Source organism: Magnolia sinica, chromosome 9 (assembly GCF_029962835.1).
Source record: "Magnolia sinica isolate HGM2019 chromosome 9, MsV1, whole genome shotgun sequence".
Lineage (NCBI taxonomy): Eukaryota > Viridiplantae > Streptophyta > Magnoliopsida > Magnoliales > Magnoliaceae > Magnolia > Magnolia sinica.
The window spans coordinates 42,162,208-42,187,855 of record NC_080581.1 but is presented as its reverse complement, the minus strand read 5'-3'; positions in this window follow the sequence as shown (position 1 = coordinate 42,187,855).

Genomic DNA, 25,648 nt, shown 5'->3' with positions numbered 1-25,648 from the left:
AACTAACACTCCACTCGGAGTCCTCATCTGTACCAACCCGCTTTCTCATCTTCGCCAGAAACTCATCATCTGCTTGAGCTGCAATGATCTTCTCATCGATGAGGTGCTGTACACGAATGTGTGCGATAACCTCATACGACTCTCCCACCGTAAGCTTCTGCTCAAAGTCTCGCACAAACTCCAACATGTCCCATTCTGCCATCATTAGCGGAGCCGCAAACTCTATATAGCCTTCTTGCGACTCAACGCATCTGCCACAAGGTTCGCCTTGCCCGGATGGTAAGAAACATCGAACTTAAAGTCTTTCAATGTTTCCATCCATCGGCGCTGCCTCATATTCAAGTCACGCTGCGTGAAAATATACTTAAGGCTCTTGTGGTTGCAAAAGAGCTCGAACTCCTCTCTATAGAGGTAATGTCTCCAAAGCTTTAATGCGAAAATGACAGCTGCCAACTCCAGGTCGTGTGTAGGGTAATTCTCTTCGTATTTCCTCAATTGTCTCGAAGCATAAGCAATCACCCTGTCTTTCTGCATAAGGACACAACTCAGGCCAATGCGAGAGGCGTCAGTATATATAACATACTTAACCCCTTGCTCTGGCAATACTAGCACAGGGTCGGACGTCAACTTGTCCTTTAGCTCTTGAAAACTAACTCCGCCATCTCATTCCAAGCAAACTTCAAATCTTTCCGTGTCAACTGAGACAACGGTCTGGCTATCTTCTAGAAGTCTCGTATGAAGTGTCGATAATAGCTTGCAAGACCCAGAAAGCTCCTTACCTCAGTAATTGAACCAGGCTGCTTCCAGTCCTGAACTGCAGCTACCTTGGCAAGATCGACAGCTATCCCTTCCTTGGACACCACATGTCCTAGGAACTTGACTTCCTCTTTCCAGAAATCACACTTCCTGAACTGCGCAAAGAGCTGATTCTTCCTGAGAGTATCCAAAACCGCTCTTAAGTGCTCCTCATGTTCTTCCCGACTCGCAGAATAAATCAAGATGTCATCGATAAAGACAATGACGAATCGGAATAAGAATGGCCGAAACACCCTATTCATCAGATCCATGAACACGGCCGGTGCATTTGTAAGACCGAACGACATCACAAGGAACTCATAGTGACCGAAGTTAGTCCTGAAAGCAGTCTTCTACACGTCCTCATTCTTGACGCGCAACTGGTGATACCTTGACTACAGATTAATTTTCGAAAAGTACCGTGCCCCCTTCAACTGATCAAACAGATCATCAATCCTAGGCAAAGGGTACTTATTCTTCACAATGACCTGATTTAACCTGCGATAATCAATACATAATCGCAAGGAACCATCTTTCTTCTTCACAAACAAGACAGGTGCTCCCCAAGGAGACACACTAGGCCGAATAAAGCCCAAATTCAGCAAACCATCTATTTGCTTCCTCAATTCCTCCATTTCACTCAGAGGCATACGATAGGTGGGCAAAGAAATGGGCGCCGCACCAGGCATGAGATCGATAGTAAAATCAATCTCATGCTGAGGAGGTAATCTAGGAATCGACTCAAACACATCTTCGAACTCCCGAACTATAGGCGTGCTTTCAAACGCCAATCCATCCATACTCTCTAACAGAGAAGTATAATAATCAAAACGAACAGGGTAACTGACCTTAATTGGGAAAGTAACTATCTCGCCCTCAGGTCCATGGATTGTCACCGTCCTTGCTTCACAATCAATCTCTGCTCGCATTCTCGTGAGCCAATCCATACCCATAATAACATCGTAATGAAAAAGAGGTGCGACAAAGAAATCAACACGAATCAATCCACTTCCTAGATCAACCCAACAATCCATATAACGCTTGTTCATAGCAGAGGAAATCCCCGTAGCGGTAGTGAGCGTCACTCTCTTCATAGAAATAGTACTCAAACTCAAACGCTTGACTGCCGCATATGATATAAGAGAGGTAGTGGACCCTGTATCCACCAACATAGAAACGAGACTACCTTCAATGTGCGCTGTAACCTCAAAAGATTTCGGCAACACTCAGACATAGGCGCTTCAACTGAGAGCGCATGAACTCGAGCCTGCTATTGATGATTCGACGGAGGAACTATGGGCCGCTGAGGTGGCCTGAAGCTAGGTACAGCGGTCTGAAGGATAGATGAGCTGGCACTGAACGAAGAGGTGGTGATGAAATAACCTGAGACATCGGATGGCTAATCCTCTGCGGTGGAGTAAAACCACTGGCCCGCATACGCGAAAAGCAAAAATGTTCCAAATGCCCCATCTTCCCACAGTACGAATAGCGAAGATCAGCTCGCATCTGCTGAGCGGGCGGCGCTGGATGCCTAGGAGGAGAATCTGCTCGCGGCCTCTTGCTGAGAAAAGGTGCAGGTCTGGGAATCATAGGTGCCCGCATACGAGACGACCTATCCCTGTCCTGCTCTGCTCGCAAGGACATGCTCACCAACTCCGCATAGGAAGAAATGCTAGCACAGCATATCTTCAATCGGATCTCAGGCCTCAATCCCTCAGAAAAGTGCCGCATCCTCATCGGCTGATAGCCTAAAATCAAAGGAACATACCGACCTAGCTCAGTGAACCGGTTCTCATACTCCGTCACCGACAACCCTCCCTGGTGAAGGCGAAGGAACTCACTCTCCTTCTTGTGTTGGTATGTGACCGGAAAATACTTCTCGTGGAAGCGTGCCTCAAACGCCTTCCACGACCACTCATATCCTTCTTCGACAGTGCGAAGAACACTATCCCACCATAGACTGGCCTCCTTCTCAAACATGAAGGAGGCAAGCTCAACCTGCTTCGACCTCTAAACAGTGCAGCGGTCTCAGCATCTTAGAGATGCCATCGATCTAGTACTCGGCCTCCTCGGGTCTATGAGAACCCGCAAATGTGGGAGGTCGTAAGCACTAGAATCGCTCAAAAGTGCCGCTCGCACTGGCGCTCCCAGATGGGGGCATAGGTGAAGCAGGAGGAGTCGCCCCCACTGACTGAGCAAAGATGCTAGCCATGGAAGATAGGAACTGCTCCGGTGCTACTGCTGGTGGTGCTGCTGCTGAATCTGCAGTTGCTGCATCAACAGCATCATCTGCTCAAATCTATCAGAAGGCGGAGCAGACGAAGATGCACGACTCGGCTCAGGAACCTAAGGCGTGACTGGAGGAGCCATAGGTGTCGACCCAACACCGGCATGAGACGGGCCCGACTGTGGATCCATCTGGCTATCGCTCAAGGGAAGAACCCCAGCAAGCGACTCAACCAAGGAGAGACGGGCCGAAGTCTTCGAACCCTTAGGAGGCATACCCTACATTCAACAAAGGATGCAACCTGTAAGATTCTACGTCCACATAATCCATCCACACAGCATTCACAGCACAACTTCAAAGATAAACAACATGCATTCCATTTAACCAATTTTGTCACAATACAGGTGTGCAGCATTACATGAATCATGACAGGGAAAGCATGTGAACAACAACATCTAAAGCTTCAAATAACAACAAACCACTACAAACAACTCCAACTACAAAGCTAACAACGGCAACACACAGAAAGAAACAACAAAACAAAGCAAAGGCGACTACAACGACAACTACTCGTCGGAATCAGGAGATGAAGGCGAGGCACCCTTATCCTGCAAGCAACACAGGATAAACTTCAAAGTTCGAGTCACCTTCTTGAACTTATGCTTCACAAGGCCTCGAAGATCCATGATATCATGGCGTAGAACAGCTTGCCCTTCCTCAAGCCGTGCGAGACGGGCATCCCTAGCAGCCTGATCTGCGCTCTACTCTGGTGCCACAGGAGGGGAGCTCTCACTTGTATCCTGTGCCTCAACCGCTTCCTCGTCCTGCTCTGTTTCTTCTTCAATCTAAGCTCCACCTTCAGCATAACTCTCATCCTCATCACTCTCTGACTCATCCTCACTCTCTGAGGCCTGACGACGAGGACCAATCTCCATCTTCTTAAGGGTCGTCAGATTAATGTGACGAACAGGAACCGGCTTCTTTGCCCCAAGCCTATAGCCAAACTCATGTGCAAGCTTACAAATGAGTCAGCCAAATGGAAGCGATTCGGTCCTCTAGTCGAACGAGCGGTAAGGATAATCTGACGCAAGATGTACGTTGGCACACATAACTTCGCTCCTTGCCCCACCTGATATAGAAAATCTACCATCAGGCGCGTACACTCGCTGCAATTGCTCCACCTCAGATATACATTGAACATACACATGTGGTGAAGCAAGCGGAAGTCGTCCGTCATGTTGGTAGCTAGCAGACTTCTATTAGGCTGTCATTCGACCAGACGACCACACAAGAGCCGAGTGCGACGATCCCTCTCGCGCATATTGTTCAAATTCTTCTCACTGGCATGCACTTCACCAAGTGGCACATTTAGGAGTCGGGATATCAAAGCGACGTTGACCGTGGCCTCCCGACCGCTATCATAAGGAATCTTGAACTGCAGAGGCTCCAGCGATGGATCACAAATGTTGGCATAAAAAGCTCGAACAGTACTAGCATTCGCGCGATACTCGCCCTCAAACAAGGGACACCAACCAGCTTCTTTCAGACGCTCCAACAACAGAAACTCGCCATATAGCCGCGGATCAACATGAGCCTCAAAAAGGACCCTACGGCCTTCATAGACTCTATGCGATAGTTCCGCCAACAAGGTTCTACCAATGGGAGCTCGAGGATCAAGGTCCCACTTGGTTTGAAATTCACGGGTGGTGGTCGTGCTCGTGGTGACACCTCTCGGCCTCCGTGCACGAGTTGGGCGGCTAGGCCCGGCTTCATCCACGAGCACTCTCTTCTTTTCCATCAAAGAAAGAAGAGTGGAGATGGAAAATATGGCTGTGATAAACTCAAAGAGGGCCATGAGAAATGAGAGAAAGAGAGAAATGAGAAGGATGGTGAAGCTTCCACATACTTGAGATCCCAAAGGAGGATTTGAGAGCCCAAATGAGAATAAAAGGAGATGTAAACAGCAATGGGGGGTGAGGTTTTGAGATGGGTTGGTGGGTGTGCACGAAAATGGAAGAAAAAGAAGATTTGGAAGGGATTTGGTGGAGTTTGGAGAAGAACTTGGAGGAAAGGAGAGCTAGGGAGGGTGAGTTGTGAAGGGAATAGGGTTTAGGGATAGTTTTAATCAACAAACCATGGAAGGGTGGGCTTGGCCTGAGCTGGCCCGCTGATCGGCGAGGGCTCGCCAAACCGGCGGGGACATCACCGATCTCTGGACTATCCGGCGATGCCTCGCTGTTTGGGCGAGGTCCTCATGATCCCTTATGCCCTAAATGAGGTGGGTCCCCCCTGGGCCCCACTGGAAATGCCCCGATCGGCCCCTTTGCTTGGTTCGATGCCTATCGGGCCATTCGAGCAGAAATCTGATACAAATAAAGATTTCTAGACAATTGAAGGGTTAAGATGGGAAGATAAACTATCTAGACTCATTAATAGATGGTCTAGAGGAGATTTCGGGTCACTGTGTGTGATCAGGAGAGAGCACAGACTCGATCTCGGCAATCATTTTCAGTAAACTTTCGCCGATAGAAGCAACGGAACACAACCACACAATCTACGATAAACTCGCACCCAAATACACTAAAGTGGTGATAACGTGTGGTGTGTGACCATAACCCAGGTCCGGTTTAATTCAATTCATGCTCTGATACCAACTTGTAATGCCCTAAAATTCGGGGGTCGAGCATAACTTAGCTCCCGAGTTTCAAAACATCACTTATGCAACATATTGAATGATTGATGTATGTTCTCTGTATGAGTGCATAAAACATAGAATAGATTAAGCCAAACTGCAAACATAATTCAGAGATAAGTGAAGAACGCAAGTGGAAGACTTAAAGAAATATAAGTGTACATGTGCAAATCCCTGAAATACATATACATACCAAGTCGAACTTACAAGTGTTACTATCAAAATTACAAGTATCAAGTTACATCATTTAATCCCAAAAGAAATCCCAGCATCCCGCGCATCAGAACAAGGCTCACTAGAACCCGTCTGAAAACTGCATAAAAGAGAATGCAACCTGATCATCCTCAATCCCCGGCTCTGCCTCAGAGGTCTCATCAACATCTGCAACTAAGACAGAGTCTAGTGGGTGTTTAACACCGCCCCAGAACGTGGGAGTAAGTGATCAACTCAGTGGAACAATAAAGCACAGGTTAACATGTTATCAATTCAATCAGGCAGTAATGATAAAGCAGAATAATCAAACATGTCCTAAGTACTCTTGTTAATGCAAGGATGTATGCAGAATGATGCGTGCTCTCACGCGTACACCCTCAGCGTCTTCATCTTACGTTATGCATGACATCGTCTCAAAGTGCGCCACGTCTATAAAGCACATGTAAATGCGGTGCATGAACATGATTACCAAGTTGTTATTAGTCCTTTTCATACAGCAGGATTGGGAAGCTAAGGTACCTTCCTCATATCACCATCCAAACAGTGATCCATTCTAGGGTCATCAGTCCTAGATCATCTCATTCGACCATATGGTTTCAGGTCATTACAAAGGGCTCGTCACCAATCAATGCACGCCTATCATACCTTCGTTACTACAATAAGGCTCGTCACCTCAATGCGGTATCCAGGTATGCTCGAGGTCACTATAAAGGGCTCGTCACCAATCAATGTAGGCCGACAGCACGAATATAGTGTCCCATACCACCATAATCGGCTCACGAGTTTGGTTGCTCACTGGTCACTACGGGGAGGCTCGTCACCCCAGCGTAGGCCGACGGCTCAACCACGGTGTCCCATACCACCATGTCCGGCTCATGAGTCTTAGCGGATCAAGGTACAACGGTTTACAAGATTTGCACTGGTAAGTGTGGTACCCTAGATTCAAACCATAACGTCCATATAAGGTGAACATATATCGAACAATTGGGTTACTTGACGAACTTGACTGGCACGAGCGCACGTTGGGTTGAACGACATAGAGTGCGCAAACACTCCGCGTGGCCAAACCACTGCCGACAACTCTAATACGACTCGGGTTCATCTAATCACGTCCTATGTGGTGAAAGCAGCCTCAACCACAATCTTAAGGCCGATTACCGATTTCTTGGACTAAATCATAGTCCCAAACATATTCTACTACAACAGATATTCATATCAACAATTGAGAATAGTAATGGAACAACAATTCAAATCATGTGGTACATGAGCATTTAAAGAATATCAACTTAACATGGATTTTCACATAAGTAATACTTGAAATTAACCAACAAGGAATATAACTTGCATGAAGGAAATCATACACACTAGTGGGAGAGTTGAGAATCACTTCTCAACGCCCATACTAGGTTAATATATCACACTTTAGATCATTCAGACATTTCTACAAACACTTAGAAATACATAGTTCACATACATGATGTATGTTGAAATACACGCATTTGAACAATTCCTTTTACCAAGGAGTTGTCGCACATATATCTAGCATAAATACACAACAAATAATCATGGCAAACACATATGCATATTTTATACGTATACGGTACTTCCTACATACACATAGAATACACAAACCTCAATATAACACATGCATATCAGGAATGCAAAATAATCATAACATTTGGCATGTGAAATCTCATCCATAGCAAGAATAAACCATTCACTGGCATTGAAAGCCTTGAAAACCATAACCTATACGATTAAAGTCCGCACCTTAACCAGAAATGGAACACCGAACTGATTCAGACGAGATGTCTTCGTCAACGGCGACAAGATAACCTAAAGCAAGAATAGAAATGAGCTACAACAACACAAAGACTATTCTAAGATCTAACATAGATTAGGGTTAGGTTAACTTACCCAAGGATGAACTTAGAATCGCCAGAAGAACGATTCAAAAGTGAAGGTTTAAGGATGAAGGAGAACAGGAAAGAATCTAAGATGATTCACCAACTTCTCTCTCACTTTCTCTCTCTTTTCCTCTCTCTTTCTTAGCTAGGGTTAGGAAATTCGTATGGAAAAGAGAGCTAGGGTTTTAAGGTCTATATATAGGCCTAACATTGATGAAAATAACCCCAGGGCCAAGGTATACTTAGGTTATAACCAAAGCAGGCTTCTCTCGATCCAACGGAGCACTTCCGGTGGGCCTTTTTCCACGAAAGGTCGGACTTAAGCTCACTGACCATGGATCTAGGTCAAGCTGAGTTTTCGTACCGATCGGATCTTCAGATCAGCCGTGGCAGACCACACTCAATTCAACGGTCACTGAAACTCAATCACGTCCACAAGCACAAGGACATGCCTGGGCCATCTTCCCTGATCAGAGGGTGAAATTGGGTCAGAATCCAACGGTCAGATTGCTTAAAATCATCGCGCAAGCGACACGACTCAGATTTCATAAAATCTTATTTAATTTCTCACCGTTCTCACACTCTTCACTCCGGACTAAATCAAATTGACCCCGAACATCATCTGGACTAGATTTTTGAGGTGATGGCCGAGTCCAACATGGTGACCAATACAGCCTAAGATCATCGCTATCGGACTTACGACGCGCGGTCCAGGTCCGATCCAGAACTTCCAAAAATTTCCCAGAACAACTGGATTTAGCAATGAATCCCAGATTTCAGAGTAACCTAGCGCTAATGATTCTACAGGTTTTGAGTCATGCAGATCAGATTTAAAGTGATTGATGCGAATTTCACAAGCAATCGAGTTTAGCACTAATTACCCCAAATAGCTTCTAAGGAAAAATAAAGGTAGTACTCGGGTCTTAGCACAAAATTTTTCGGGTCATTACAAATTGTAACATGTCATGCTTCCAACTGGGGCTAGAATTGCTTAATTCAAAGACCGTTCGATATCCCAAAAGCACGTTGGAACTGTTCGATCATCATTTTTCAATATGGATTGTTAATCTTTCCAAATTGCGCGATTCATTGGAGACATCGATAACTCCAGCCTTTGATGTCGGATTGGGTCGATTTTTCATCATCTGAATGGTACTTTAGTGCTCTTTCATTCCTGACTAGAATCGTTGTATTCCGAGACCGTTTGGGCATCCATAAGTGGGATCGCAGTCGTCGGTAATGAATGTTTCCTTCTTCTCCTCGTCCAATAGTAACCCGCATAACTCTCTCTTCAGAGGTCGAATTTAGACTATTTCAGGTCATTGGAATGGTAACTTGTCAAGCTTCCAAATGGGACCATAATTGCATAATTCAGAGACTGGTCGATATCCCAAAAGCACGTTGGAACTCTTCGATCGTCATTTTTCTATATAATTGTTAGTCAATACAAATTGCGCGATCTAACGGAGATGCCTATAACTCCATCCTTTGATGTCGGATTGGGTCGACATCTGAATGGTTCTTTAGTGCTCTTTCATTCCTAACTGTAATGGTCATATTCTGAGACCATTTGGGCATCTGTAAGTGGGATCGCAGTCGTCGGTCATAAATGTTTCCTTCATCTCCTTGTCCAATAATAACTCTCATAACTCTCTCTTCAGAGGTCGAATTTAGACTACTTCAGGACATTGGAATGGTAACTTACAAAGCTTCCAAATGAGACTAGCATTGCTTAATTCAGAGACCGTTCGATATGAAAAGGCCAAGCTATATGTCCTAGAGGGGGGTGAATAGGACTATGCCAAATTTAAAATAATTATAGCAGAATTTAATAATAAGATAGCCAAATAAAGAAAATCAATTCACAATGCTGAAATGAAAAACTACCTCAATAAACAATTATTAAGAGGTTGATACAAATGCTGTTCTAAGGACAACCTTACACCATAAAAACCAAGGGTTTATGGCAGGACAACCTTATTTCTAGAATGTTCTTTGTATCAAAAACTCAAACTGAAAAGGAATTAATAAATAGCAAGGAATTGAAATAAATTGTAAGAATTTAAATCGAAATTATTACAACATTCCCCACTGTGCATGAAATGTAAATATTACAACATTCACATCCACACATACTTTCCATAAATTTGAATGATAAAAGATAGGAAAAATAAATCACACATCCGCAAAACACAAAGAGTTATAGTGGTTCGCCTATGTGTTCACCAACTATTATAAAACAGCCACACAACTTGCCACTCCACTCCTAATATCCTCACACAGGGGATATTAGCATTCACTATCAAAATAGGTTTCACAGGTTCACCTAAAACCTTCACAATTGTGTCTTTCAATGGGCTTACATAATTCAAAACCTCTCTTTTTGAGTTTTCTGGCTCTCCTTAGATAACCAACACAATGAGATTTTTCTAGCAAATCCCAAAAGAAACCAAAACGAATGTAAAATATAATAATGTAAAATACCTGGATTTCTCCTTTTGTTTGAAGCAACCCGAAAGAACCAATTGGAGTAGAAGTTCGAATGTAGAAGTTCAATGTCCAATACTCACTTTGATATGGTTCTAAGTTCTAATTGATTTTAAATTAAACCAGATGGGCTAGCTATATTTGATTTGGATTCCAAGAAGAAGGAATACAACAATTCCTCTTTTCAATTCAGATTGGAATGTAGAAACAAAATTAAATTAATAAAGTTAACAAAAGAGAATATTAAATAAGCACAATGTAGCTTAAAAATGAACACAAACTTATCTCAGAGTGATGCCTTGATTTTACTTGAATTGGATTATCAAACTCTAAAATTCGTCGTCTATTTATAATTCCAGAAATCGTGTCTATGACTGGTCCTGAGTACTCCACGACTGGTCGTAAATGAAACAAATTTTTGAAATTTTAAGCGCGATCGGATCACACCATTCCACGACTGGTCGAAGGTAGTCCACGACCGATCGTGTGCCTCCCACGACTGGTCTTCCACGACTAGTCGTGAACACCCTAAGACTGGTCGTGAGACACCAAAAATGGTTGTTGTAGTTTGAGTCGTATCTCCACAACTGGTCTAAGTTGGAGTCGACACTGTTCCTAGGACCGGTCGAACAGTCTCCACAACTGGTTGTAGCTCAACCAAAAAATTCTAAAAAATTGCAACAACTTAGGACTGGTCCTAAAATTTCTTGGACTGGTCGAGCCAGTTCTAGGACTAGTCGAACAAGGTTCAGGACTAGTCTTGGAACGGACCAATTACATGTAAATAGATTCAATTTGAATTATGTATCCAGAATGACCTACCCTAAGGTCAATCTAAGGTCAATCATACCTTGGAAGTGAGGTATGAACATTAAGACTTTAATTCTTCAGATGATAGTTGACCTTTGAAGATTGTAAAGCTTGAGATATCTGTACTTGATGTAGCATTAAACTTGAGATCTTCTAGAGCTTAAATTACTCTTCATCTTGAATTGTATACATTGAGTCTTTAAACAAAGTCGCTTCTTTTGATGTAGCTTATACTAGCATGGATTGAAGTAGTTCTTCGTTCTTGACTTGAAGCAAAGTGATGCAGTGTCTTGAACATATAACACAATATGCTACACAAGACACAGATTGTGTTTTTGGCACCATAAAATTTGACAACCAAAGGAGGATACAAACCATAGCACTTACAATCTCCCCCTTTATCAAATTTTTGACAAAACACACTTCAATAAAAATAAGAGAAGCACAACATGCTCAATAACGAATTATGCACTAGTTATATAAGAAAACCAGTTACAGCCTAGTTAAAGAATCATGCACTAGTTGTCATTAATTAGCATAAACAATTCAGCACTCCTTATTTACTCCCCCTGAGTAGCACGCGCACACACACACACACACACACACACACACACACACACACACACACACACACACATATATATATATATATATATATATATATATATATATATATATATCCACAAAACTAATGCTACTACCCCATATCCATTCCAAATAGTCCAAACTAAATCTTCTCCCCCTTTTTGTCACAATATGACAAAGGAATCACATAAATGGAATAGAATAAGAAATAGAAGCGTAATAAAGAGATGAACTACTCAAGATATAATCAAGATAAAAGTCCACAAACCATTAACCAGTTTAAACCAACGTTAGCAAACCAAATAAAGTTCACACACCAACACAAGGTAAAATAATATTAAAGTTAATATAGACCAAAGGATAAAACACTCAATCAGATTCAGTTGGAGTAGGAATAGTAGGATCAAGTCGATGAAGGCCCTTGTTTAAGCGCCTAAGATACTTGCGCATATATTTAAACCGTAGATCATGGGCAACATTCATATTTTCAACCTTCTCCTCAAGAGCACGAAGACGAGCATCAAAATCAGATGGGACGTAATCCGGATCATGAGTAGAATCAGATTCAAGCTCATCAAAGATATCATCTATATTAACATCATCAGGAGGAAGATCATTAGCCTCATCTGCATTTCCAGCTTCAGCTCCACCAACACCAACATCCACTTGGCCATGAGCCAATTCCAATTTCATCTTGTTTATATTAGAATTGTTAAAAATAAGATGATGGATAAGAGCCTCTCCAACAGGCATAGCAACATGCATGTTAATGGCTAACATAATCATAAGATAAGCAAACAGAATATCATTATGACCTGGATGGAGACGAAACTGAATGATGAAATGACAAATCAATGAAGGCAGATAGACTTTAGTACCATTAATAATAGAATGCAAAATTCGAACCATAAATATAGTCAGTTCATTTTGTTACCTGAACGAGGATACAGGTTTGAAATAAAAATTCTATGGAGAACCCTGTATTTGGGTAACAAATACTTTGAGGGGAGCGCATTCCCTTTATGTGTCCATTGCACATCCATATTGCAGAGATCTCTAGTGAGCATGCGTTTTTCTGATTTTGAGGGTTTTTTCAGTTAAAGTATGAATAGGAATACTCTCATCATTCACAAGTATGTCCATAAGGCCAGATATCAGATGGTGGTATACATCAAATGGACCTTCTCTGACATCAATTTTAAATATTAAATTTTCAGATGAAAATTCAGAGATGCATGCAAACATGGCCTGAGCAATAGATTGGTATGCAGGCCCACCCCAATGTAAGATATTAGCTTATCCTACAGCTTGGAGGAGTGGAAGGATACCAAAAGGAGCAATGTGCTCAAGATCAATAGGACGTCCAACAATGACATTGCGCATACGCAAATCCCGCACATGTGAGGGATCATCTTCGGGTGATCGAAGATGGCACCGAGAGATGGGAGTTGATCTAGAAGATGATGGACCACGGGATGTTTTCTTTTTCCCTCTAGCATCTATTTGCATGAAGAAACTCAAAGAATCAAGAAGATGCAAAAAGGATAGAGTGGGGTTTACAAAAATTAGATTTAAGAGTAGAAAACCCCAAAATCTTCAAGAAAACTTGAAATCAACCACTCCAAGGAAGAAAATGGAGTGAGTAGAGCATAAATTTACAAGGAAAATTGAAATGATGCACTTACCTTGAAGAATGAAGCAGTTGGGTATGACTAGTTGTGCCACACCCGTTGGAGAAGAAGCAAGAAATGAAGAAGAAAACCTTTTTTCCCCAAATAAAAGAAATTTACACGCTCCACGACCGGTCTTGACCCGTCCATGACTGGTCATACCATGAACGGTCGAGCACGTCCTCGACTGGTCGGTACCAACATAAATATGCATTTTTCATAAAAATTTGAAATTTAAACTAATAAATTATCAAATATATTTACATTATGATACACATATATATGAATAGTCAATTTAGATTGCACATACCAAGATCATATTTTAATTTATTAAAACTGCTTTTGTCGAGCGGTTTAGTGAAAATGTCAGCAAGTTGAGTCTCAGTAGGAATGTATTCTAAAGAAATCAGCTTTTCGTCCACTAATTCACGAATGTCATGATACCTAATATCAATGTGCTTGGTACGTGAATGCTGATTGGATTTTTAGAAATATTTATTGCACTGGAATTATCACAATATAATATCATTGATTCCTGTGCCATTCCATAATTGCTTAACATACGTTTCATCTAAACAAGCTAAGTACATGCATTTCCTGCTGCAATGTATTCAGCCTTAGCAGTTGAGAGCGATATAGAACTTTGCTTTTTGATAAACCAAGAAACCAAACAATTTCCAATATAAAAACAACCACCACTGGTTGATTTTCTATCATCGATATTCCCAGCCCAATCAGCATCAGAGTACCCAGCCAATTGAACACTAGTATCACATGGATACCAGAGACCCAAATTAATAGTACTTGCGACATATCGAATAATCCGCTTAACAGTAGTTAGATGTGACTCTTTCTATCAGATTGACATCTAGTGCAAATACCAATACTAAAAGCAATATCAGGTCTACTTGCAGTTAGATAAAGTAAACTACCAATCATATTGCGATATAATTTAGGATCCAAACATTTACCTATAGAGTCCTTTGAGAGTCTTAAAGTTGTACTCATAGGAGTATCAAAATTCTTACCATTCTTAAATCTAAACTGTTTGATGAAGTTCAGAGCATATTTGGTTTGAGAAATGAAAATGTCAACAGGTTGTTGTTTTACTTGCAACCCTAGGAAATAGTTTAATTCCCTAACCATGCTTATTTCGAACTTAGATTTCATTATATCTGCAAACTCAACAATCATGTTAGTACAAGTAGATCCATAAATAATATCATCAACATAGATCTGAACCATTAAGATATCATCGTTATGTTTTTTAACAAAAAGAGTCTTATCTACACTTTCCATTTAAAATTTATGACTTAGTAAAAACTTAGTCAATTTTTTGTACCAAGCCCTGGGAGCTTGTTTTAAACCATAGAGAGCCTTTTTAAGGCAATACACATGATCAGTGTTTATAGGGTCTTCAAAACCCATTGGTTGTTCAACATACACTTCTTCATGTAGATCACCATTTAAGAAGGCACTCTTCACATTCATTTGATAAATTTTGAATTTTCTATAGCAAGCAATGGATATGAATAGTCTGATTGATTCAAGACGAGTTATTGGGGCAAAGGTTTCATCATAATCAATACCCTCAATTTAAGTGTACCCTTATACAACCAGTATAGCCTTGTTTCGAATTATATTACCAAGTTCATTGGACTTATTTTTGAAAATCCAATTAGTTCCTATTATATGTTTATCTTTGGGTCTAGGAACAAGATACCAAACATCGTTTCTCACAAATTGGTTAAGTTCTTCTTGCATAGCTACTATCCAATTCTCATCAGTAAGTGCTTCTTTTACGTTAGCCGGTTCTATCTGGGATGTGAAGCAAACGTAATTACACATATCTTCTAGTTGTCCACGAGTGCGCATACTAGTGAGAGGGTTTCTAAGAATTTGAGTAGTTGGATGATCTTTAACAGTCCTCTGTTCAGTATTAGTTTGATTTGATGAAGTATCTAGTTTGTTGATTAAAAGAACTTCATCATTATCTGAACTTGAGGCAGGTGTATTCAAGTGATCGTCTATGACCACATTAATAGATTCTTGAATCACACCAGTCCTGTTCAGTACGCGATATGCGCGACTGTTTAAAGAATATCCTAAAAAGATCCCTTCATCACTTTTAGTGTCAAACTTTCCTAGATTTTCACGCTCATGTAAAACATAGCACTTGCTGCCAAAAACTCAAAAGTATTTGACAGTAGGCTTCTTATCAAACCACATTTCATAAGCATTTTTGTTATTTGACTTACTTGTATAAACTCGGTTAATTATATAACAAGCAGTATTTACGGCTTCAGCCCAAAGGTTTTTAAGGAGCTTCATACTATTTAACATGACATTTTCCATTTCTTGAAGCCCTCTATTTTTCCTCTCCACAATTCCATTTTGTTGTGGTGTTTTGGGTGCAGAGAATTCATGCGATATTCCCTGATCGCTATAGAATTTCTCGAAACTACTATTCTCGAACTTAGATCCATGATCACTACGGATCTTACAAACTTGAGAACCTTTTTCAGTTTGGATTCGTTTGAGAACTCTTTTTACTTCATTATGGGTTTCTGATTTATCTCTTAAAAAACCTACCTAAGTGAATCTGGTATAATCATCCATGATTACCAGTATGTATTTTTTGCCACCTCGACTCTCCATCCTGGTTGGTCCTATAAGATCCATATGGAGAAGCTCGAGTGGTCTTGATGTGGCATTGAAGTTCACCTTTTTGTGAGAGCTCCTTATTTGTTTGCCAATCTGGCATTCACCACATATTTTGTTTACTTTTTGTAATTTAGGTAGACCTCTTATCAGTTCTCTCTTGCTCAATCTGCATAAATTACGGTAGTGTACATGTCCAAGATGTTTACGGCATAATGTTGTTTCATCGGTATGGACTATGTAGCACAATTGATTAGATGAGCTATCATCGCTTACAATATAGCAGTTTTCAGAAGTCCTGCAACCAATTAATATTACAAAACCCTTTTTGTTTAAGATTTCACAACCTTTATTAGAAAATTTCAAGCTATGATTATTATCACATATTTGAGATATGCTTAACAGGTTATGTTTTAGCCCCTCAACATATAAAACATTCTTAAATAAGAGGAGGTTATAGAGTTGAACCGTACCTTGGCCAATAATCTTGCAGTTGCTACCATCACCAAATGTGACTGACCCATTAGTCATATCTTTAAGATCGGTGAATAAAGCCTTGTCGCCTGTCATATGCCTGGGGCACCCACTATTAAGGTACCACTTTGAATCGCATGTAGCTTTAAAAGCAATGTGGGCAACCAAGCAAGTAGCCTTAGGAACCCATTTCATAACTGTTTTGGGTTTAGGAGTATAGTTGGTCTTCTTGTATTTGTAATTGATGTATGAGTGACCCATTGAGTTAGATTTTAAGAGCTCCTTAAGCAAATCAACTATTTTTTTTTAGCTAAAGGGTTTTGGTTTTGAGTTTTATAGTTGACATAATTTCTTTTAGGTTTTTGAAAAGTTTTAGCATTTTTATAAAGACTTTGATTAATACTTTTCCCTTTTGAGTTAGAGGTTTCTCCTTTCACAAATTTAGGAGGAGTATTCTTCTGTTTAAAAGGTATATTCTTATCATAGCCCAACCCGAATCTGTCGCCACATTTTCTAGATCTGGATAGAAGTTTTTCAAACTTTGGATCTCCTTGGGCATACCTCCATGTATCCTTTAAACTCAAAAGAGAAGAGTTTTCAAGCTTAAGTTTATCATTCTTAGATTTAAGTTTTTCAACCAGGGAGGTTTTAAATTCTAAATCACATTTAGACTTTTCAAAACAATCTGAAATATGAGATTTTTCTAAAATAAGAGACTCAAAATTTTCTTTTAGCTTTGAAAATTTTTCTTTTTGAAGTTTAAGTTTGACAGCAATTTAACAACTTTTCATGTATAAGGCATTGTAAGCATCTTGAAGATCATCTTCATTTTCACAATCACTATTCAGATTTTCTTCACTTGTTGAATCATCATTATCTGAAAAAGTGAATTTGGCTAGATTCATAAGGGCTTTAACTTCATTGCCCGACTCGATTTCAGAATCTTCTGATTCAGAAGAGGCTTCAGAATTAGAGGATTTATCCCAAGTAGCCAACATACTCTTCTTTTTAGGTTTATCCTTTTTAGGACACTTGTTTGCTAAATGCCCGTATTCTTGGCAGTTGTAACATTGACTATCTTTTAAAGATTTTCAGGTTTTAGTTTTAGATCTTTTCTTATCATTTGATTTTTGAAAATCAACCCTCTTTTTACTTTTGAAAATCTTGTAAAATTTTTTTGCTAAAAGCACCATATCATCTTCAGAATTTCTAAATCAGAATTTTCTTGAGAAATACATTTAGAAGATTTAAGAGCGATAGATTTTCCTTTAGGAGCTTTAAAATTTAATTCATAGGTTTGTAAAGACCCAACTAGTTCTTCTACCCTCATATTGTCCGTATCATGAAGTTCCTGGATCGCGATTACCTTAGAATTGAACCGTTCAGGAAGTGAGCGTAGTATCTTTGCACACACTTTACTTTCTGGGATTTTATCACCAAGAACCCACTAGAGTTTACAATGTCATTTAATCTTATATAAAAGTCCATAAACATTTCATTTTCTTCCATATGTATTTCTTCAAATTTGGTTGTGAGGAGTTGGACTTCAGATTTCTTGACAATTATTGTACCCTTGTGTGTCATTTCTAAAATATCCCAAGCTTGTTTTGTTGTATCAAAGGATATAATTCTTTTGAATTCATCCGGTGATAGTGCATAAGTGATTGCATTTAGTGCTTTTGCATTGGCACTACTCTCATTTTTCTGAAGAGTGGTCCATGAGAAATACGGTGAAATTTTTATTGATTTTGAACCATCGACACCAGTTACTTCCATGGTAGGAGGGGTCCATTCAGTCACTGTGGCTTGTCATACAATCTCATCCATTGATTTGAGGAAAATCCTCATCCTGGCTTTCCAATAGGCATACTTGGAGCCGTCAAATGGTGGAGGCCTAGTGACTGAAAGGCTATCAAAATTTGACATCTTATATATAGCTTAGATCGTTAGCTCAGAAAATAAATCCAAGAGTAAAGAATTAAAAACGAGCTATTAAGCTCTGATACCACTTGAAAAGGCTAAGCTATATGTCCTAGAGGGGGGAGGGGGGGTGAATAGGACTATGCCAAATTTAAAATAATTACAGCCGAATTTAATAATAAGATAGCCAAATAAAGGAAATTAATTCACAATGCTGAAATAAAAAGCTACCTCAATGAACAAGTATTGAGAGGTTGATACAAATGCTGTTCTAAGGACAACCTTACACCATAAAAACCAAGGGTTTATGGCAAGACAACCTTATTTCTAGAATGTTCTTTGTATCAAAAACTTAAACTGAAAAGGAATGAATAAATAACAAGGAATTGAAATAAATTGCAAGAATTTAAATCTAAATTATTACAACATTTCCCACTATGCTTGAAATGTAAATATTACAACATTCACATCGACACATACATTCCACAAATTTGAATGATAAAAGATAGGAAAAATAAATCATATATCCACAAAACATAAAGAGTTATAGTGGTTCGCCTGTGTGTTCACCAACTGTTATAAAACAGCCACACAACTTGCTACTCAAATCCTAATATCCTCACATAGGGGATATCAGCGTTCACTATCAAAATAGGTTTCATAGGTTCACCTAAAACCTTCACAATTGTGTCTTTCAATAGACTTACACAATTCAATAACCCCTCTTTTTGAGTTTTCTGGCTCTCCTCAGATAACCAACATAATGAGATTTTCTAGCGAATCCCAAAGAAACCAAAAAGAACGTAAATTACAATAATGTAAAATACCTGGATTTCTCCTTTTGTTTGAAGTAGCCCGGAAGAACCAATCAGAGTAGAAGTTTGAATGTAGAAGTTCAATTTCCAATACTCACTTTGATATGGTTCTAAGTTTTAATTGATTTTAAATTAAACCAGATGGGCTAGCTATATTTGATTTTGATTCCAAGAAGACGGAATACAAAATTCCTCTTTTCAATTCAGATTGGAATGTAGAAACAAAATCAAATTAATAAAGCTAACAAAAGAGAATATTAAATAAGCACAATGTAGCTTAAAAATGAACACAAACTTATCTCAGAGTGATGCCTTGATTTTACTTGAATTGGATTATCAAACTCTGAAATTCGTCGTCTATTTGTAGTCGTAGAAATTATGCCTACGACTGGTCTTGAGTACTCCATGACTAGTCGTAGATGAAACGGATTTTTGAAATTTTAAGCGTGATCAGATCAGACCATTCCACGACTAGTCGAAGGTAGTCCACGACCGGTCGTGTGTCTCCTACGACTGGTCTTGAACAACCTAAGACCAGTCGTGAGACACCAAAAATGATTGCTATAGTTTGAGTCGTATTTCCATGACTAGTCCAGGTTGGAGTTGACACTGTTCTTACGACCAGTCAAACAGTCTCCAAGACTAGTCGTAGCTCAATCAAAAAATTATGAAAAATTGTAACAACTTAGGACTGGTCCTGAAATTTCTTGGACTGGTCTAGCTAGTGCTAGGACTAGTCGAACAGGGTTCAGGACTAGTCTTAGAACAAACCAATTACATGTATATAGATTCAATTTGAATTATGTATCCATAATGACCTACCCTAAGGTCAATTTAAGGTCAATCATACATTGAAAGTGAGGTATGAACATTGAGACTTCAGTTCTTCAGATGATAGTTGACCTTTGAAGATTGGAAAGCTTGAGATATCTGTACTTAATGTATCATTGAACTTGAGATCTTTCAGAGCTTGAATTACTCTTCATCTTGAATTGTATACATTGAGTCTTTGAACAAGGTCGCTTCTTTTGATGTAGCTTATACTAGCATGGATTGAAGTAGTTCTTCGTTCAAGTCTTGACTTGAAGCAAAGTGATGCATTGTCTTGAACATATAACACAACATGCTACACAAGACACAAATTGTGTTTTTGGCACCACAAAATTTGACAACCAAAGGAAGATACAAACCATAGCACTTACATGATATCACAAAAGCACGTTGAAACTCTTCGATCGTCATTTTTCAATATGGATTGTTAATATTTTCAAATTACGCGATCCAACAGAGACGCCTATAACTCCATCCTTTGATATCAGATTGGGTCAATTTGTGGTCATTTGAAAGGTACTTTAGTGCTCATTCATTCCTGACTGGAATCGTTGTATTCCGAGACCATTTGGGCATTTGCAAGTGGGGTCACAGTCATCGATCCTGAATGTTTCCTTCATCTCCTTGTATAATAGTAACCCTCATAACTCTCTCTTTAGAGGTCAAATTTAGACTATTTCAAGACATTGGAATGGGAACTTGTCAAGCTTCCAAATGGGGCTAGCATTGCTTAATTCAGAGACCGTTCGATATCCCAAAAACATGTTGGAACTCTTCGATCGTCTTTTTTCAATATGGATTGTTATGCTTTCCAAATTGTGCGATCCAATGGAGACGCCTATAACTCCAGCCTTTGATGTCATATTGGGTCGATTTTTGGTCATCTGAATGGTACTTTAGTGCTTTTCATTCCTAACTGGAATTGTCGCATTCCGAGACAATTTGGGCATCCGTAAGTGGGATCGCAGTCATCGGTCCTGAATGTTTCCTTCATCTCCTTGTCCAATAGTAACCCTCATAACCCTCTCTTAAGAGGTCAAATTTAGACTATTTCAAGACATTGGAATTGTAACTTGTCAAGCTTCCAAATGGGACCTGAATTGCTTAATTCAGAGACCGTTCGATATCCCAAATGCACGTTGGAACTCTTCGATCGTCATTTTTCAATAGGGATTGTAAAGCTTTCTAATTTGTGCGATCGAATGGAGACACCTATAACTCCATCCTTTAAAGTCAGATTGGGTCAATTTTTGGTCATCTGTGTGGTACTTTACTGCTCTTTCATTCCCAATTGGAATCATCGTATTTCGAGACCATTTGGGCATCCATAAGTGGTATCGCAGTCGTCGGTCCTTAATGTTTCTTTCATCTCCTTCTCCAATAGTAACCCTCATAACTCTCTCTTCAGAGGTCGAATTTAGACTATCTCAGGTCAATGGAATAGTAGCTTATCAAGCTTCCAAATAGGACCAGAATTGCTTAATTCAGAGATAGATCGATATCTTAAAAGCACGTTGGAACACTTCAATCATCATTTTCAATATTGATTGTTAATCTTTAGAAATTGCGCAATCCAACGGAGATGCTTATAACTCCATCCTTTGATCTTAGATTGGGTCAATTTTTGGTCATTTGAATGTTACTTTAGTGCTCTTTCATTCCTGACTAGAGTCGTCGTATTCTGAGACCATTTGGGCATCCATAAGTGGGATCGCAGTCGTTGGTCCTGAATGTTTCCTTCATCTCCTTGGCCAATAGTAACCCTCATAACTCTCTCTTCAGAGGTTGAATTTAGACTATTTCAGGACATTGGAATGGTAACTTGTCAAGCTTCCAAATGGGACCAGAATTGCTTAATTCAGAGACTGTTCGATATCCCAAAAGCACATTGGAACTCTTCGATCGTCATTTTTCAATATGGATTGTTAAGCTTTCCAAATTCCGTGATCGAAAGGAGATGCCTATAACTTCATCCTTTAATGTCGGATTGGGTCGATTTTTGGTCATCAGAAAGGTACTTTAGTACTCTTTCATTCCTAGCTGGAATCGTCGTATTCCGAGACCATTTGGGCATCCATAAGTGGGATCGCAGTTGTCGGTCCTGAATGTTTCCTTCATCTCCTTTTCCAATAGTAACCCTTATAACTCTCTCTTCAGTGGTTGAATTTAGACTATTTCAGGTCATCGGAATGATAACCTGTCAAGCTTCAAAATGGGACCAGAATTGCATAATTCAGAGACCATTCGATATACCAAAATCACGTTGGAACTCTTCAATCGTCATTTTTCTATATGGATTGTTAATCTTTCCAAATTGCGTGATCCAATGGAGACACCTATAACTCCATCATTTGAGGTCAGATTGGGTTTATTTTTGGTCAGTTGAATAGTACTTTAGTGCACTTTCATTCCTGACTGGAATTGTCGTATTCCGTGTCTTGGGCATCCGTAATTGGGATCGCAGTTCACGGTCCTGAATGTTTCCTTCATCTCCTTGTGCAATAGTAACCCTCATAACTCTCTCTTCAGAGGTCGAATTTAGACTATTTCAGGTCATTGGAATCGTAACATGTCAAGCTTCCAAATGGGGCCAAAATTGCTTAATTCAAAGACCGTTAGATATCCCAAAAGCATGTTGGAACTCTTCGATCGTCATTTTTCAATATGGATTGTTAATCTTTCCAAATTGCGCGATCCATTGGACACGCCTATAACTCCATACTTAGATGTCGGATTGGGTCAATTTTTCTTCATCTGAAAGGTACTTTAGTGCTCTTTCATTCTGGACAAGAATCATCAAATTCCGAGACCATTGGGCATCCGTAAGTGGGATCGCAGTTGTCGGTAATGAATGTTTCCTTCATCTCCTTGTCCAATAGTAACCAGCATAACTCTCTCTTCAGGGGTCAAATTTATACTATTTAAAGTCATTGGAATGGTAACTTTTCAAGCTTCTAAATGGGACCATAATTGCCAAATTCATAGACCGTTCGATATCCCAAAAGCACGTTGGAACTCTTTGATCGTCATCTTTCAATACGGATTGTTAGTCATTCCAAATTGTACGATCCAACGGAGACGCCTATAACTCCATCCTTTGATGTCGGATTGGGTCAATTTCTGGTCATCTAAATGGTACTTTAGTGTTCTTTCATTCCTGACTATAATGGTCGTATTCCGAGACCATTTGGGCATCCATAAGTTGGATCGCAGTCGTCGGTCCTGAATGTTTCCTTCGTCTCCTCATCTAATAATAATACTCATAACTCTCTCTTCCGAGGTCGAATTTAGACTACTTCAAGGCATTGGAATGGTAACTTGTCAAGCTTCCAAATGAGACCATCATTACTTAAGTCAGAGACCGTTCGATATCCTAAAAGCATTTTGGAACTCTTCGATCGTCATTTTTCAATATGGATTGTTAATCTTTCCAAATTGCGGGATCCAACGGAGACTCCTATAACTCCATCCTTTAATGTCAGATTGGGTCAATTTTTGGTCACCTGAAAGATACTTTAGTGCTCTTTCATTCCTGACTGGAATCGTCGTATTCCAAGACCATTTAGGCAATTGTAAGGAGGATCGCAGTCATCGATCCTGAATGTTTCCTTCATCTCCTTGTCCAATACTAACCCTCATAACTCTCTCTTCAGAGGTCGAATTTAGACTCTTTCAGGATATTGGAATGGTAACTTGTCAAGCTTCCAAATGGGACCAAAATTGCTTAATTCAGAGACCGTTCAAAATCCCAAAAGCACATTGACGCTCTTCGATCGTCATTTTTCAATATTGATTGTTAGTCTTTCCAAATTGCGCGATCTAACGGAGACAAGTATGACTCCATCCTTTGATGTCGGATTGGGTTGATTTTTGGTCATCTGAATGCAACTTTAGTTCTCTTTCATTCCTGATTAGAATCATCGTATTTCGAGACAATTTGGGTAATTGTAAGCAGGATCGCAGTCATCGGTCCTAAATGTTTCCTTCATCTCCTTGTCAAATAGTAACCCTCATAACTCTCTCTTCAGAGGTCGAATTTAGACTATTTCAGGACATTGGAATGGGAACTTGTCAAGCTTCTAAATGGGACCAACTTTGCTTAATTCAGAGACTGTTCGATATCCGAAAAGCACGTTGGAACTCTTCGAATGACATTTTTCAATATGGATTGTTATTCTTTCCAAATTGCGCGATCCAATGGAGTAACATATAACTCCATCATTTGATGTCATATTGGGTCTATTTTTGGTAATCTGAATGGTACTTTACACTCTTTCTTTCCTAAATGGAATTGTCCTATTCCAAAACCGGTTGGGCTTCAATAATTGGGATCGCAGTTGTCGGTCCTGAATGTTTCCTTCATCTCCTTGTCCATTAGTAACCCTCATAACTCTCTCTTTGGAGGCCAAATTTAGAATATTTCAAGTCATCAGAATGATAATTTTTCAAGCTTCCAAATGGGACCAAAATTGCCTAATTCAAAGACCGTTTGATATCCCAAAAGCACATTGGAACTCTTCAATCGTCATTTTTCAATATGGATTGTTAAGCTTTCCAAATTGCGCGATCCAACGGAGATGCCTATAACTCCATCATTTGACGTCAGATTGGGTCTATTTTTGATCATTTGAATGGTACTTTAGTGCTCTTTCATTCTTGACTGGAATTGTCGTATTCTGAGTCCATTTGCGCATCCATAATTGGGATCGCAGTTGATGGTCCTGAATGTTTCCTTCATCTCCTTGTCCAATAATAACCACATAACTCTCTCTTCAGAGGTTGAATTTAAACTATTTCAGGTCATTGGAATCGTAACTTGTCAAGCTTCCAAATGGGACCAGAATTGCTTAATTCAGAGACCGTTCGATATCCCAAAAGCATGTTAGAACTCTTCGATCATCATTTTTCAATATGGATTGTTATGCTTTCTAAATTGTGCGATACAATGGAGACGCATATAACCCCATCCTTTGATGTCATATTGGGTCAATTTTTGGTCATCTGTATGGTACTTTAGTTCTCTTTCATTCCTGACTAGAATCATCATATTCCGAGACCATTTGGGCATCCGTAAGTGGGATCGCAGTTGTCTATCCTGAATGTTTCCTTCATCTCCTTGTCCAATAGTAACCCTCATAACCCTCTATTCAGAGGTCGAATATAGACTATTTCAGGACATTGGAATGGTAACTTGTCAAGCTTCCAAATAGGACTAGCATTGCTTAATTCAGAGATCGTTCAATATCCTAAAAGCATGTTGGAACTCTTCAATCGACATTTTTCAATATGGATTGTTAATCTTTCCCAATTGCTCGATCCAATAGAGACGCGTATAACTCCATCCTTTGATGTCGGATTGGGTCGATTTTGGGTCATCTGAATGGTACTCCATTGCTCTTTCATTCTGACTGGAATCATCGTATTCTAAGACCATTTGGGCATCTGTAAGTGGGATCGCAATCGTCGGTCCTAAATGTTTCCTTCATCTCCATGTCTAATTGTAACCCTCATAACTCTCTCATCAGAGGTCAAATTTAGACTATTTCAGGTCATTGGAATGG